The sequence below is a fragment of the Schistosoma haematobium genome, chromosome 3 (genome assembly GCF_000699445.3).
Source record: "Schistosoma haematobium chromosome 3, whole genome shotgun sequence".
NCBI classification, from domain to species: Eukaryota; Metazoa; Platyhelminthes; class Trematoda; order Strigeidida; family Schistosomatidae; genus Schistosoma; species Schistosoma haematobium.
Window position 1 is genome coordinate 34,158,456 of NC_067198.1, and position 14,264 is coordinate 34,172,719.

Below are 14,264 nucleotides of genomic sequence, written 5' to 3' on the forward strand. Positions count from 1 at the left end.
AGAGTTTTATTACAGACAGTTATCTATACTCCACAGTATTGTCTCGCTGATAGACGCCTGTATGAAGGATGAATTACTGTCTATATTCATTTCAAATATTTGTTTGTAGATCATTTGTCAAAGTTTATTCTAAGTCTTGTATTTCTTTCCAATTATCAATTTAGACTAGTTACATAATCCTCTTCAAAAAAAAGTTGTATACAATCAAGTTAGAAACTAAACTTACGTAAAGATAAACATTTGAACTTCTATTTATTAAATAATCACTAATTAATAAACTAATCTAATAACCATTTTCATCATCATTTATTTTATTAATTTTTACTAACATGTGATATAATTAGCTAATAGTTATAATTAATTTAGAATACGAATATTCGTCAAGATTAGAACGAATAGTTTGATAGAAATTGAGCGCCGATTATAGGGAAGAATTATTACCCTGAAGAAGTCCAGACCAGTTAGCTGGACGAAACGTTGGAATTATTTAAATTTCAATCTCTGAAATTATTTCAAATATAATTTTTCACATATGATAACTGATCTAGAATAGTTCAATGAAACCATCCATATCGGCGATGACAATTACTAAAAAAAGAGGTAAAATCTCAACGTAAAATAAGATAATTCTTAAAAGGTTACATTATTATCATGAGAAAGGAACAAGTAAACTGATAGATATTTGTCTTTTATGTTAATGAAAAAAAGTCAGACTAGTAGAGAACATTCATCTCAATCTTAATGTGATGAAATATTCTTAATAGAATTTATGTTTCTTCTATTTAGGATTTTTTTTGGAAGATCTTTGAAGTTGACGTTATTTTCATTATTATTAGTGGCTTTATTCAATATCATGATGTCACACGATATAGAATTCTCAGCACAAACTATTTCAACAAGTTTCCGTTTCTTATTTTTTAATCGATCCTGACGATAAATATTCAGTAGTCGTCAATTAGATGTTAGTAGTTCAGGAATTAATATCTGAATAATGTTCATTCTTGTTAATGTATATTGTCAGCTATCACGATGTCTCTGATTGTGTTCTTTCCTAACTTGTACAGTGAAATGTCGTAAGCTTTTCATAAACGCGCCTGAATAGGTTATGCAATTAATTGATATAATGATATGTTGAAACAAACAAAAGACAAACAAATTGTTGAAATATCTAGATGGCAGGAACAGATAGCATATTTATTTGAACAAGCTGTCTGTATGTTCATGATAAGTGACTTCTTTTGTTAAAAATGATCAGTGACTTATTGAGACATTCGCACTAACTTAGCGTAGCCTCTTATATCGATGGTTACCCTTTTCTATTTTTACCTAATTGTTTTTATTTCATTTATATTTTTTTTTATTTATTTATATTAAATGTAACTATTATATAAGAATGATTCGATCAAACTGAAGAAAGAGAAATCGGAACATTTGCATGAATTTCAAAAGTGAATAATTTTTTAAGTCATATGATTAAGGCTTTTAATATTGATAGTTTTCTTATCTGTTGAGACTATAATTTATGGACGACCTTTGAGTAACGCTAAAATGGCCTTGAAAATGTCCAGTTACTAACTAGGACTAACTGATGATTATAAACCACTGTGAAGAATTAGTATTACGATTTGCAGTTGATGGTTGGGGTTCAGAATAAGATTTAATGTTTTCATTACAAACTGACATCAGCTATAATACCAAAATAGTATTCAACCAAATAAGTTGATGAATTTCGCGCTGAAATCCAAGATCTATTATTTTAAATCTGATCGGTTCGTCCGTAAATTATAGTCTCGTATCTCATCCTTAAATAATTAAATTGACTGTGTGACTTGAATTTGTTATCGAAGTAACCTGTCAAACAAATTATGATATTGAATGAAAAATGAGCTGGTTAAGTATAAACGTCAATGTAGATAATCATTTCCACCTATGAATTTTGTGTTGAAATTCAACTTAACTACCTCTGCAAGGAATTCGTTAATAATCATTTTGTAGATTATTGTGAATTTACTTACTTTAATTAATTACACCTGTTGCTCCCAATCGAGCATAGGCCGACGACCAGCATTCTCCAACTCACTCTGTCCAACTCTGCCGTCATTTCCAGTTCTGCCCAATTTTTGTTCATTTTTCTCATGTCTATTTCCATTTCCCGGCGTAATGTATTCTTTGGTCTTCCTCTCCTCCTTTGGCTTTGAAGATTCCATGTGAGGGTCTGTCTTGTGACACAGTTGGGTGTTCTTCTCAATGTGTGTCCTGTCCATTTCCGGTGCTTCCTCCTGATTTCGTCCTCCAATGGGATCTGGTTTGTTCTCTCCCATAGTAGGTTGTTGCTGATAATGTCTGACCAACGGATTCGCAATATTATGTGTAGACAGCTGTTAATAAACACTTGTACCTTCTGGATGATGACATTCGTGGTTCCCCAGGTTTCCAACACATACAGTAGAACTACCGTGACATTTGTGTTGAAAATTCTGACCTTGGTGTTGGTTGACAGATAGTTATTTTGATTTCCAGATTTTTTTCAATTGTAAATATGCTGCTCTTGCTTTGCCGATCCACCCCTTCACATCTGCATCAGACCCACCATATTCTACTGTGAATTTGCAATAAAAATATTTATATTTACGAGAACTCATGAATAAATCTTTAGCAAGAATCTATTCACACTCTGACAAATTATATTATGCTGCAATCTTTCTAAAATATTAAGTTCGAAAGCTGATAATAGGCTTTCATAAGAAACCATAAGAAACATTAGTTTTAAACGTTTTGTTACTTCTCTAGAGAAATAATTTTGATTTGTATGGACTTTTTGTTTGTTCTCTAAAATGTAGCATCAACATTTTTTAATATCAAACTTGTTTTGTCATCACCATTGGTTTCCCCTTTTTTTATAATCAGACAATGAGTGGTCTCAAATCATAGCTCAGGCTGAAACACCTAAAAGACTGAATTTTTTCAATCACACAAAATTTTGAAAAAAAAACAAACCATTTGAGCTCATCGTTAAAAAGAATACGTTCATATTCATGATTGAACTCCATTATGCCAACCGCCGAATATATCAATCATTAGAGAATATATAAAAGAAATTGATATTCTATAGAAGTTTTACTTTGCAAAAAGTGTGTTTGTAATCGATATATATTACACCTAAACGCAGTAGAAAATCACACGTACCAAACAGCTGGCTTAGATTAAATTAACACCATTAGTAATAACCATTACAAAACTTGATTCTTGGTTCGAGATCGTATATAACCATATGTCTGCATCATTGAAAAACCTGAAACTTAATGAATAAACTTCCAGTTGTTAAAACATTTTATAGCATGATCTAAATTCGGACTAATTTATCCAATAAAAAAATTCTTTTATTAAAACATAATTTACATAATCAACATTTCATTTCACTTGAAAATTCTTATTTTAAAAGTTGAGATCATGAGTCAATTGAAGCTAGACCATCATGGAAAACATAGAGGAACTGGGTGGCCATTTCGTCCTATTATGGGACTCCTCAGCAGTGTGCATCCACGATCTCGCCTCTCGAGATTCGAACCCAGGACAATCTCCATAAAACCCATTCTGATACGAATATTCTTATATTAAAGTAAAATAATTCAATCAAGCAAATAGAATAGAATAGTCCCTTTGATAAATTTCGATAATGCAATGAGAAGACGAAGTTTGTCAGAATTATGTGATATATTTCCGCAATACATAGAATTCCGATGGTCAAATCAGGTCACATGATAGACAGACATTATCCTCCATTGCGGAACATTTGATTGAGACTGGTCATAAGGTTGATATCAAATCAGTATTTGAAGTGTTATACAAAAACCTTCAAGGATGTATACTAAGGTTTATTGAAGCCTCGGCTATACGGAAACTGAAATCCCCTTTATGCGTTCAAAAACAATTTGTCCCTACACTTTACCTACCCTGGTAATACTGATTTATCATCCAGAGTGGTCATCACATTGTTTTTTTCCTTTGTTACGGCTTACCTTTAACCTGTCTAGTTGACCTTTTAATTTTCATGCAAAAATGTCTTAACAAGTATATTGTGTGTGATCAGATTGTTCGAAATGTATTACGTAAATATATCGTCACATAATTCTGATAAACTTCGTCTTCTCATTACATTATCGAAAAGAATGAAATAGATAAAAAAAACCAACCTCAATCAATAAACAATAAATAATCGAGTGGTTAAGCGCTCGCATGCAAGACTGATAGGTCCTGGGTTCGAATCCTGCTAGCGGGATCTTGGATGCGCATTGCTGAGAAGTTCCACAATAGGACGAAACGGCCGTCCAGTGCTTCCAGATTTTCCATGTTGGTATAGTTTCAAACGACTCAAATGATCTCAACTATTGAAATAATAATAAGCACTTTCAACTTGAGTCATCTAAACAATTAAATTATTATTCCATTGAAAACAAGGACAAATAAATAACATACTACTATAATAGATACATGTACATACAACATTTCAATTATCAGTAATTGTCTATTTATTACGTTACTCTGTTATTATTTTCTTTTTATTGAAACGTAAAATTGAAAATACAAATAAAGTAATCAGGGGAATAATGATTCATATGTAAATTCAATTTATTTCTTTTTACTTAAATTAAGTTAATTTTATTCAATTAAATTCTAGAAGTTTCATTATTATTATCATTATTGCTATTACTATTACTACTACTACTACTACTACTGCTATTGCTGCTGTACTGTTGCCATCACTGTTTATAGAGGCAGTATTAGTATAATTGTTTTCACTTAGTTGTAATCGTGAAGATAGTAAGAAAAATAAGACTATGTGTTGATGCCAAATTGTCTTTTATTATAATTATGTAGTTATTCATTTGCTTTTAACAGAATTATGACTTATTCAATTCAATATGCTTCAGAGTTAGATAGGAAGAGGTATATATGTGTGTGTATGTACGTGTATAAATGGTTAACTTAATATTCTATTAACCAGTGACCTGTTATGAAACTACATAAGAAAGTGTTCATTTCATATCAGATAGAGGGAAATATGATAATTGCTGGTATTTTTCTAGTGAATTTATTGATTATTAGTTTAGAAAATTGTTACAATTCGGTTTTTGAATGAGTGAGTAAAGTATAGATAAGATAAAGAAAACTTTTTTGTAATGATTGATTATAGAACATTAAAGTGTAACTTAAGTGCGAAAACATTCTTACATAAAAGTATTGGACAGTTGATTCATCCTAGTATAGGATTCCTCAGCATTGCACATCCATGACCGTGTGCACAAGAATCGAAACTAGAAGATTCTGACCCGTACGCCAGCGCTTAACATTTAGATCACTGAAACGACATCTAATGGTGATAATTAGTAACTAGTTTCGACAGGTAATTCTCGGAGTTCTAGTGAGAAGATGTGAACAGTGGAGTGCAGTCATGCCAGATTTGAGGCAGTTACTTACTAAACACAATGGACGATAGTTGTGCAATCTCATAGACTGATTGAAGATGGACACTGACACTGTCGGATGCAGACTTTGTGGTTTAGAGGTTAGTCAGTGAATGGAATTTTCGAATATTTTGCATTCAACAACGATAAAATAAACTAATTGACATATTCTTTAGTTCAAGCGGAAATTCTAGTACCACTAACAATTATTACTTACATCAATACACCGTTGGAAGTCAGCTTTTTGATTTTGAAGTTAGATGTTCTCACGTGAGACCGAAGATCTTGTTTTCGATTTCTATGTGTGTGGTTGTAGACGCACAATACTGAGGAGTGTTATACTAGAACGAAACGGAAGTGTTTCCAGGTTTTCAATTGTAGCCCAATACTGATCGGTTAATGATTTCAATAATAGTCAAATATCTCTATTTCACTAATAATGGCACCAAATTAGGTTATCACATAAGTGAGACGTATAGTAAGATCATTGGCTGAATTCAGAAGCAATTATATTATTACATTTTCTCCCTAGTGAACATTATTTTTAATTTTACAACTCTCATGTCGCAAATAAACTTATGAAAAACAAATGAATAATGGATAAACATAGTTCACATGGACAATTTCAAACGATATGTAAAAAACTTATTTCTAGATTAAAGTGAAACGATCTCGATGAACATTTTCTCACTAGTTCCAAGAAATTCTAATTTAAAACTGATTCAAAAATACTGCTGAAAAGTTCCTAGTTGATTTACATTCTCTATTCAGTAATTATTTCAAACAATATTCTTTCATAAATCAAGACAATAATCTTAATTGGTGACTTATTATTACTTTTGTCTATCCTTTGATTTCATAATTGAGTAGAAATTTCGGCGAGACTCTAATTTATGAACGAGTCATCCAGAGGTGTTTTAAAGATTTCAAGGTTACAACGCCAACTTCAGTGCTTGATGCTAACGTACGATCGGTTCAAAGGGAATTTTGTACAAAAGTGATAATTGAGCGGCTATGACAAATAAAACGGCGGGACTATAATTTGTGGACGAATCAATCAGGCATAAGATAATAGATCTCGAATTTTAACGCGAAAGCCTTTCATCCATTTGGCTAAATAAATTTCTGGCATTATAGCTGATGTCAGTTAGTGATGAAAACCCCATATATAATTCCTAACTAAGGCAAATTACGAAAGTAATTGCGAACTGGATAATAAAAGCACCAGTAACACTGACTGCAGCGAGGTACTACAATATATACGGATGTTTGGAGAGCGTACAGACTCCTACGTAGGCTTGGTTATGTGCATTGTGTCGTTATCCACAAGTAACATTTAGTGCACTCAACAACCAGAGTGCATATAAACATTACTGAAACTATGTGGTCGAGGCTGAAAGACGTTTTCAGACTTTATCATGGCTCCAGAGGCCGACTATTCTGTAGCCGTATGGATGATTTCCTCTACCGTATGCATTACGATTTTAGAACCTCTAAACCTCTGAACCTCTTTCTAACCTTGACAAGTTTTTGAACCACTTATAAGGAGTGTATTCACTTTATTTTCTTGGTTTTGTATAATATATTTTTACTCTATACTGACTGCTTGCTGATTGGCTAATATTTCTCAAGGTTACTTATGATTCGTTCAAAGGTCGTCCATAAATGAGAGCCTCGCCAATAAGCAAATTCATTGTGATACTTTTCCAATATTACTCACGTGTTTAGTTCAATATGGTGATTATTTAGTGTAATATTGTGGTGTCGGGTACATATATCTACACAATTAGTATATAACGGTAGTCAGACATAGAATGTGTTTTAGTAGAAGGTCGATGAGGAAAGAACGGGAACGGAAAGTAATTGATATGAAAATGCATGAACAATGAAATCTGAGACAATGGATCGACATTTGCAGCAGAAATAGTCAAGTTTGAGATGATGGATTGATATTTTGTAAATTAACAATTTACAATATGGTTCTCAGATTTTGGTGAGATGCTCTGTAATTTTGTACTCAAATACATTCGATTGTTTCCACTCGTGTTCTGTTCACTACAATATTTGTTTTATTTTTCAATGTGACACTCTATTCAGTATAACATTGTTTTACTTTAGTATGATGGTTATTCAAGATATGATATTTTTGTATTAAATTAACGCATGCTATATTCACAGTATGACATGCAACGTGCTATTTTGCTATAATTTCATATATGTGACCTTTTACTAATTAGTTATCAAATGTGTGTTAAAATCAATATAAAAATGAGTTCATTTCTTCAGTGTCAGTCTTCCGTATTCTTACTTTTACGTCATGTGAATTTCAGTGGATCCTTGTTTTAAGTACAAATAATCAGAGACACAGATATAATGATTCTATGACAACTGTTTTACCCTGATTATATATGAATATACTGCGAAGTAGTTGAAGCACTAAACCTAGTATGAATCAGATAAAATTATAACAAACTGAAATGATGAGTGTATAGTCATTCTTCAACAAGCAAATTCTTTATATGCTTAATTACTTACACCTGTCACTACTCATCGAGGAGCATAGACCACCCATTAACATTCTCCACCGAACTCTGCCCTGGAAAATCCTTTCCAGTTACTATTCATTCTTTTGATGTTTGTCCCCAATTCCTGACGCAATCTGCTCCTTGGTCTTCCTCTTTTCTTTTTGTCATCAGGATTTCAATTTAGGTCTCGCCTCGTGATACAGTTTGATGATTTCCTCAATGTATATCCCACTCCTCCTTTTCTGATTTCCTATTCCTCTAGAAGTTACATTGTTCTCTGATATAGTAGATTGTTACTGATGGTATCCGGTCAACAGACATTCAGTATCTTGCATAGATAATTGATTATAAATGCTTGCACCTTTTTGGTTGTAGTAGTTCTTTAAGTTTCAGCTTCATACACCAGAACTGTTTTGACGTTTGTATAAAAGATTCTGACTTTGATGTTATCAGACTGTTGTTGTGAGTTTCATCTATAGCTCTTCTGGGGTTACTGCTGGTCCGAAGCCTAGATAAAGAAGAAGGGTTGTGCATGGGGTCAACAACTTTATCCTGTTAAAAATAAATTGGCTAAAAAGATGCTAACGAGAGACATGCAAATTAAATATTGTATAATATAATCTACGATATTTCATGCTTCATCAGTTTTCATTACTTTATTCAGCTTTTTATTCATCAACTTACACACACTGATTATTCTTTGAACGGATCAAAACTAGCTATGAATCAATAGTTTGAGAATCTATAGCTTATTGATATCATACTGAATTAATCACAAATAAACGGTTTATTAATCAATCTAATGAATCTTTTATGTAGTTTTAAACAACTTACATTATTGTGTTTAATAATGGATTTGTTGTTTTACAGTTTATAGTACTTACTTACTTACTTACGCCTGTTACTCCTCGTGAAGGAGCATAGGCCGCTCACTAGCATTCTCCATCCAACCCTGTCCTGGGCAAACCTTTCCAGCTTCTTGCAGTTGTTATTCATCTTTTTCATATCTGCTTCTATCATCCGACGTAATGTGTTCTTTGGCCTTCCTCTTTTTCGCTTCCCTTCAGGATTCCAAGTTAGGGCTTGTCTTGTGATGCAGTTTGACGATTTGCGTAATGTATGTCCTATCCATTTCCATCGTCTTTTCCTAATTTCTTCTTCAGCTGGAAGCTGATTTATTCTCTCCCACAAAAGGCTGTTGCTGATGGTATCCGGTCAATGGATGTTGAGTATCTTGCGTAGACAGCTATTTATAAATACTTGTACCTTCTTGATGGTGGTTGTTGTAGTTCTCCAGGTTTCAGCTCCATACAGTAGAAATGACTGCCTTGATGTTCGTATTGAAGATTCTCACTTTGATATTGGTTGACAGTTGTTTTGAGTTCCATATGTTCTTTAATTGTAGGAATGCGACCCTTGCTTTGCCAATCCTTGCCTTTACGTCTGCATCTGAGCCTCCTTGTTTATCGATGATACTTCCCAGGTATGTGAAGGATTCTACATCTTCCAGAGTTTCGCCATCAAGAGTGATTGGATTGCTGTTCTCCGTGTTGTAATTGAGGACCTTGGTTTGCCCCTTGTGTATGCTGAGGCCTACTGATGCAGAGACAGTTTATAGTAACTGGTCACAAATTAAGTTATTTTCTAATCGACTTATCTTATTACTACATACAATATTTTTCTTTAAAGGCATGAACTTATTCAAAAATCATAACAATCTGTTAACTGTATAACTTTAGATTGTAATAAAAGAGAGTAAGTTTACTGAGGAATGTGAATAGGTTATCTTTACAGTCCAGCGAATTTAAAGTGTTGGGACTAAGTTGTCCGAACAATATTTGATTAACAATTGATGAATGATGAATTTTTGTTCGATATTACATATAAATGATTCATCATTAGTCACAACTCTGTGTTCAGTATCTTAATCTTTTACGAGATTAAATGTTGCCTGAATACCTTTGTAGTTAAATATCAGGCCATGAAGCTGGATGATGATGATGGTTGAAACCTCAAATTAGCAAACGATTTCCTCAAGATTCTAGGTATTTCTCACTGAAGTTAGCTAATTATTACAAAACGTATATTTAAGGCTTTTATCCCAACTATTTCCAACCGCATAATATAAAAGTTTGGACGTCGCGGATTGCACAATTGACATCAAACCTGGTTGCTCCATTCAATATCTGCTAGCAGTTTATGAATAATATCTCTATTTTTGATACACCTGAGTAACTATAGTGCCATGAAAAACACTAGTTCAACCAACGAAAAAAGTGCTAAGCAATTCTAGGAAATAGTTTTCAAATGATCATTGAGAGATTTAAACATTTGGATCTGGATAAAATATACTTTGCCGAAAGATTAATAAAACTAATAAATTGTCCGCTTGAGGGATCGTGGATGCTCACTGCTCAGGAGTCCCGTACTGGGGCGAAACGATCGTCCAGTACTTCCAGGTTTTCAATGGTGGTCTAGCTCAGATCGACTAGTGATTTCAACCGTGAAAATAAAAAATAAAGCGAGCTCGTTTAATATATAAATGAAATAAAATAAATTTTATGGTTAACAGAATAATTAAAGTCTTAATCCACTTGGTATTGTTTACTTGAATCTTCCAATTGATGTGTAGGATCGCAGTTTATGAGTCTCCTATTGGCATATGTGTATACAATGAGTATTGTCTAGATATCGCCTTAATTCACAAGCATTATAAACAAAGATAGATAGCGGAATGGGCAGTGGAATCCCGGACGCGCGTTTCGTCCTATTTAGCACTCGTCAGCTGGATGTACCTGCATCTCAGAGTTGATGTTCACTCTAGGACTCGAACCCAGTACCATTCCTTTCCAATGGCATCGCGCCATCTAAATAGGACGAAATGTGAGTCATGGATTCCACTGTTAGCTACTATCCATCTTTGTTTATAATGAAAGTCTAAAGTTTAGAAAAATATTTGTTTCCTGATTTTCTCAATTCGAACGAAATATTTTGATCTAATATTTCAATTACGACCTATAATTATTTGGAATAATTTAATTCATATTTAATTAACACATCATATAGATGATGATTTGTCGTAAACCGTCTTCCTAGATGTTTAGTTATTATATCGAAATATGTTCCCGAAGTTCTTACAGTAATTTGTTTTTCTTCCGTCGGATTTAGTTGTTGATTAACGCTATCTAACGTCTAATCAACCATTTGTACAGAGAAAAAAGAAACAAAAACCGATTATGAATCTTAATGGTCTGAGGTCGAATCATAACGTACATAGCATATGGGTACACAGTGATATGTTAATGATTGAGACAAGGACCCGCGAGTGGTTACCTTGAATATATGAATAGTTTTCTTATTCACAATAGTCCCTTAACATTTGTATATCTGACCTGTTAAGTGGCCTTTCAACATTATATAGTTCATTAGGCATTTACCAGCATACTATTTTTTTTCTCAATGTATTCCTTCTGTTCATTGATGCACAGTATACTTAAATAAAACAATATATCCTTTCAACAGTATAATTCATTGCATTTCTTACAAAACAACCGTCTAAATTATCTAGCTAGGTAGAATGTTGAAAAAACTAATTTTGTAATTTAGACACAAGTTTGATTGTAAACTGCTTTAAGGAAATCCTGTTATTTTTTTACTTGAACATAGGCTCAATATTTTCAGTTGTTTAAATTCAACTTTCTTTAACTGTTCTTAGAATGATTTAACGTTTGCTTAAATGTCATAATCAACACATGATAATGACATCTACACCATCTCTCCCAAGGCGGCCTGCTTAAATATCTGGGCTACCTGTTCCTGCCATCTGGATATTTCAACAAGTTATCTATTTTCTTGTTTGTTTTAACACATCATAATGCCTATTAGTCTTATAACCTATTCAGGTGCGTTCGTCAAAAATTCATGACATTTCGCTATACAAGTTAGGTAAGAACACAATCAGAGATGTGGTTTCTGGTAATATGCATCGAAAAGGGTGTACATTATTCAGATAGCGATTCCTGAACTACTAACATCTAATTGGCGATCACTCAATATTTATCATCAGGATCAATTAAGAAATAAGAAACGGGAACTTGTTAAAATAGTTTGTGCTGAGAATTCTATATTGTACCAAAAATATGATAGTGAATAAAACCAACAATAATAATAATTCTCTTTATTATTTCATCTTTTGTACTTGGAAGACGTTAGTTACATGTACATAGGAATACTACTTTTTTTGTTGTTGTTACATTGATAGGTTTTTACCGGTATGAAAGAAAGAAATGATGTTGTTAACTGATACGGATATCTAATTTTTATAAACCATAGACACCAAACCTTCGTCTATAACCTAATTATGAAAATCTTGAACTAGTTTCGAATTCTTACTGCCATATTGCATTTCAAATTTAAGAATAAAATGAATTGAGAACTTTTGGCTTACATATTGATTAGTATTTTTATCGAAATTGATATATCTATTTAGTAACAGGTGTTTCGTGAAGATTGTAGTGATTTCAATAGTTGATATCATGAGTCATTTGAGTCTAGATCACCATGGGAAGCATTGAAGCACTGGACGGCCGTTCCGTCCTAGTGTGAGACTCTTCATCAGTGCGTATCCACGATCCCGCTCGCGGGATTCGAACTGAGGACATATTAGTCTCATGCGCGAGCGCCTAACCACTAGACCCTCCAACGGTGTTAATATTTAACTTCAACTAATCCACGAAATTGAGCGACACATCCACCATCAATTTGTTCATCAATGTGTTCCTATCTCACAACTGACCCGGTTGAACTCCACTGATAGTTTAGCTTCAATTGACTCATGATCTCCACTATTGAAATATCTATTAAGATTTAATATACTAATCACATTTTTATTGATCTTTTTTAGGCTTTTCAATATTCAATAACCAAAGAATTATTCATGTTCAAATCGATCTATATAAAGTAAAGATAAAATCTCGATCAAATCAATAAACCATTCAAACAATGTTCCTTTTTGTGTTTATCAAATTGACAAAAGAAATTGTATGTAAAATGTAAAAAAAGAAAGATTTCCATTTGATCACTTGATATTCAGTTGTATATTATAAACATACTTTGTTCTACCAAAAAAGGAATAAAGAAAAGAAAATGAAGTTTAGAAGTTTTGTTTGAATAGAATATTTGTGAAATATTAATATCATGTTTCGTTGTACTAATAAAATCTGATTTTAAAATTAATCTTCTTTTTTTCTTCATTCAAATTAATGTACAGTATGATACATTGAATTATATACCTACTTACGCCTGTTACTCGTAACGGAGCATAGGCAGCTGACCAGTATTGTCCAATCCACTCTATCCTGGATCATACATCTAATTAGAGTATTATTTACGGTTTACTGCTGTATCTGACTATGTTTAAATATTTCAAATTATAATGAAATTAAAGATTTCAATGTTTATCTTTATAATCTAAACATTCTAGGCTTAACTATTTGAGTATACTCACAAGACCACTGATTACTGAAATTTAATCATAAAAATGGTATAATCAGTATAGTGGTATTTAGATATTTAATAAAATAGTTTGCAGATTAAATTTTGCATTCACTAACAATTAAATAAACTAACATATGCTCACTAGTGACTAGCTCCGTGAGGGAATTCTCGGAGTTCTAGTGAGAAGCCGTGACTAAGTGGAGCTAATCCATGTCGGGTAGAGACAGGTATCTACCTCAGTACTATGGAAGATGGTCACGCAGTTTCGTGGATTGGTTGATGTTAGACACTAACACCATTGGATGCGGGCTCAACGATCCAGTAGTTTAAGCGTACGAGCGCGGGAATGAAGGTCCTGGGTTCGGATCCCATGGGCGGGATCGTGAATGCGCACTGCTGAGGAGTCCCGCAATAGGACGAAACGGTCGCCCAGTTCTTTCAGGTTTCTAACGGTCTTCTAACATCAATCGGTTCATGATCTCAATCAAAAACGTAATAATTTCCACAACCCCTATACTAATTGACCTATTCTTTAGTTCAAGAGAAAATTCTCGTATAGCTAATAATTATTAGTTACATCAATACACCGTTAGAAACCAGCTATATAATCTAGAGGTTAATCACTCGCACATGAGACTGAAGGTCTTGTATTCGATTCCTATGTGCATGGTCGTAGATGTACATTACTGAGAGATCTCATACTAAGATAAAACGAATGTCAAGTGTTTCGAAGTTTTCAATAGTGGCCCAACACTAATCGGTTAACGATTTCAATGAG

At 33.1% G+C, this 14,264-nt stretch overlaps 1 protein-coding gene across 1 annotated transcript in view; it reads left to right on the forward strand.

Annotated features, from left to right (window-relative positions):
• The window catches only part of CPN2 (carboxypeptidase N, polypeptide 2), a 32,628-nt gene extending 19,404 nt beyond the window's left edge, over window positions 1-13,224 (forward strand). Inside the window, exon 2 of the mRNA XM_012939736.2 lies at window positions 12,894-13,224. The gene's annotated coding sequence lies outside the window, so the exon portion shown is untranslated. The remainder of the gene's footprint in view (window positions 1-12,893) is intronic.
• The last annotated feature ends 1,040 nt before the right edge of the window (window positions 13,225-14,264 follow it).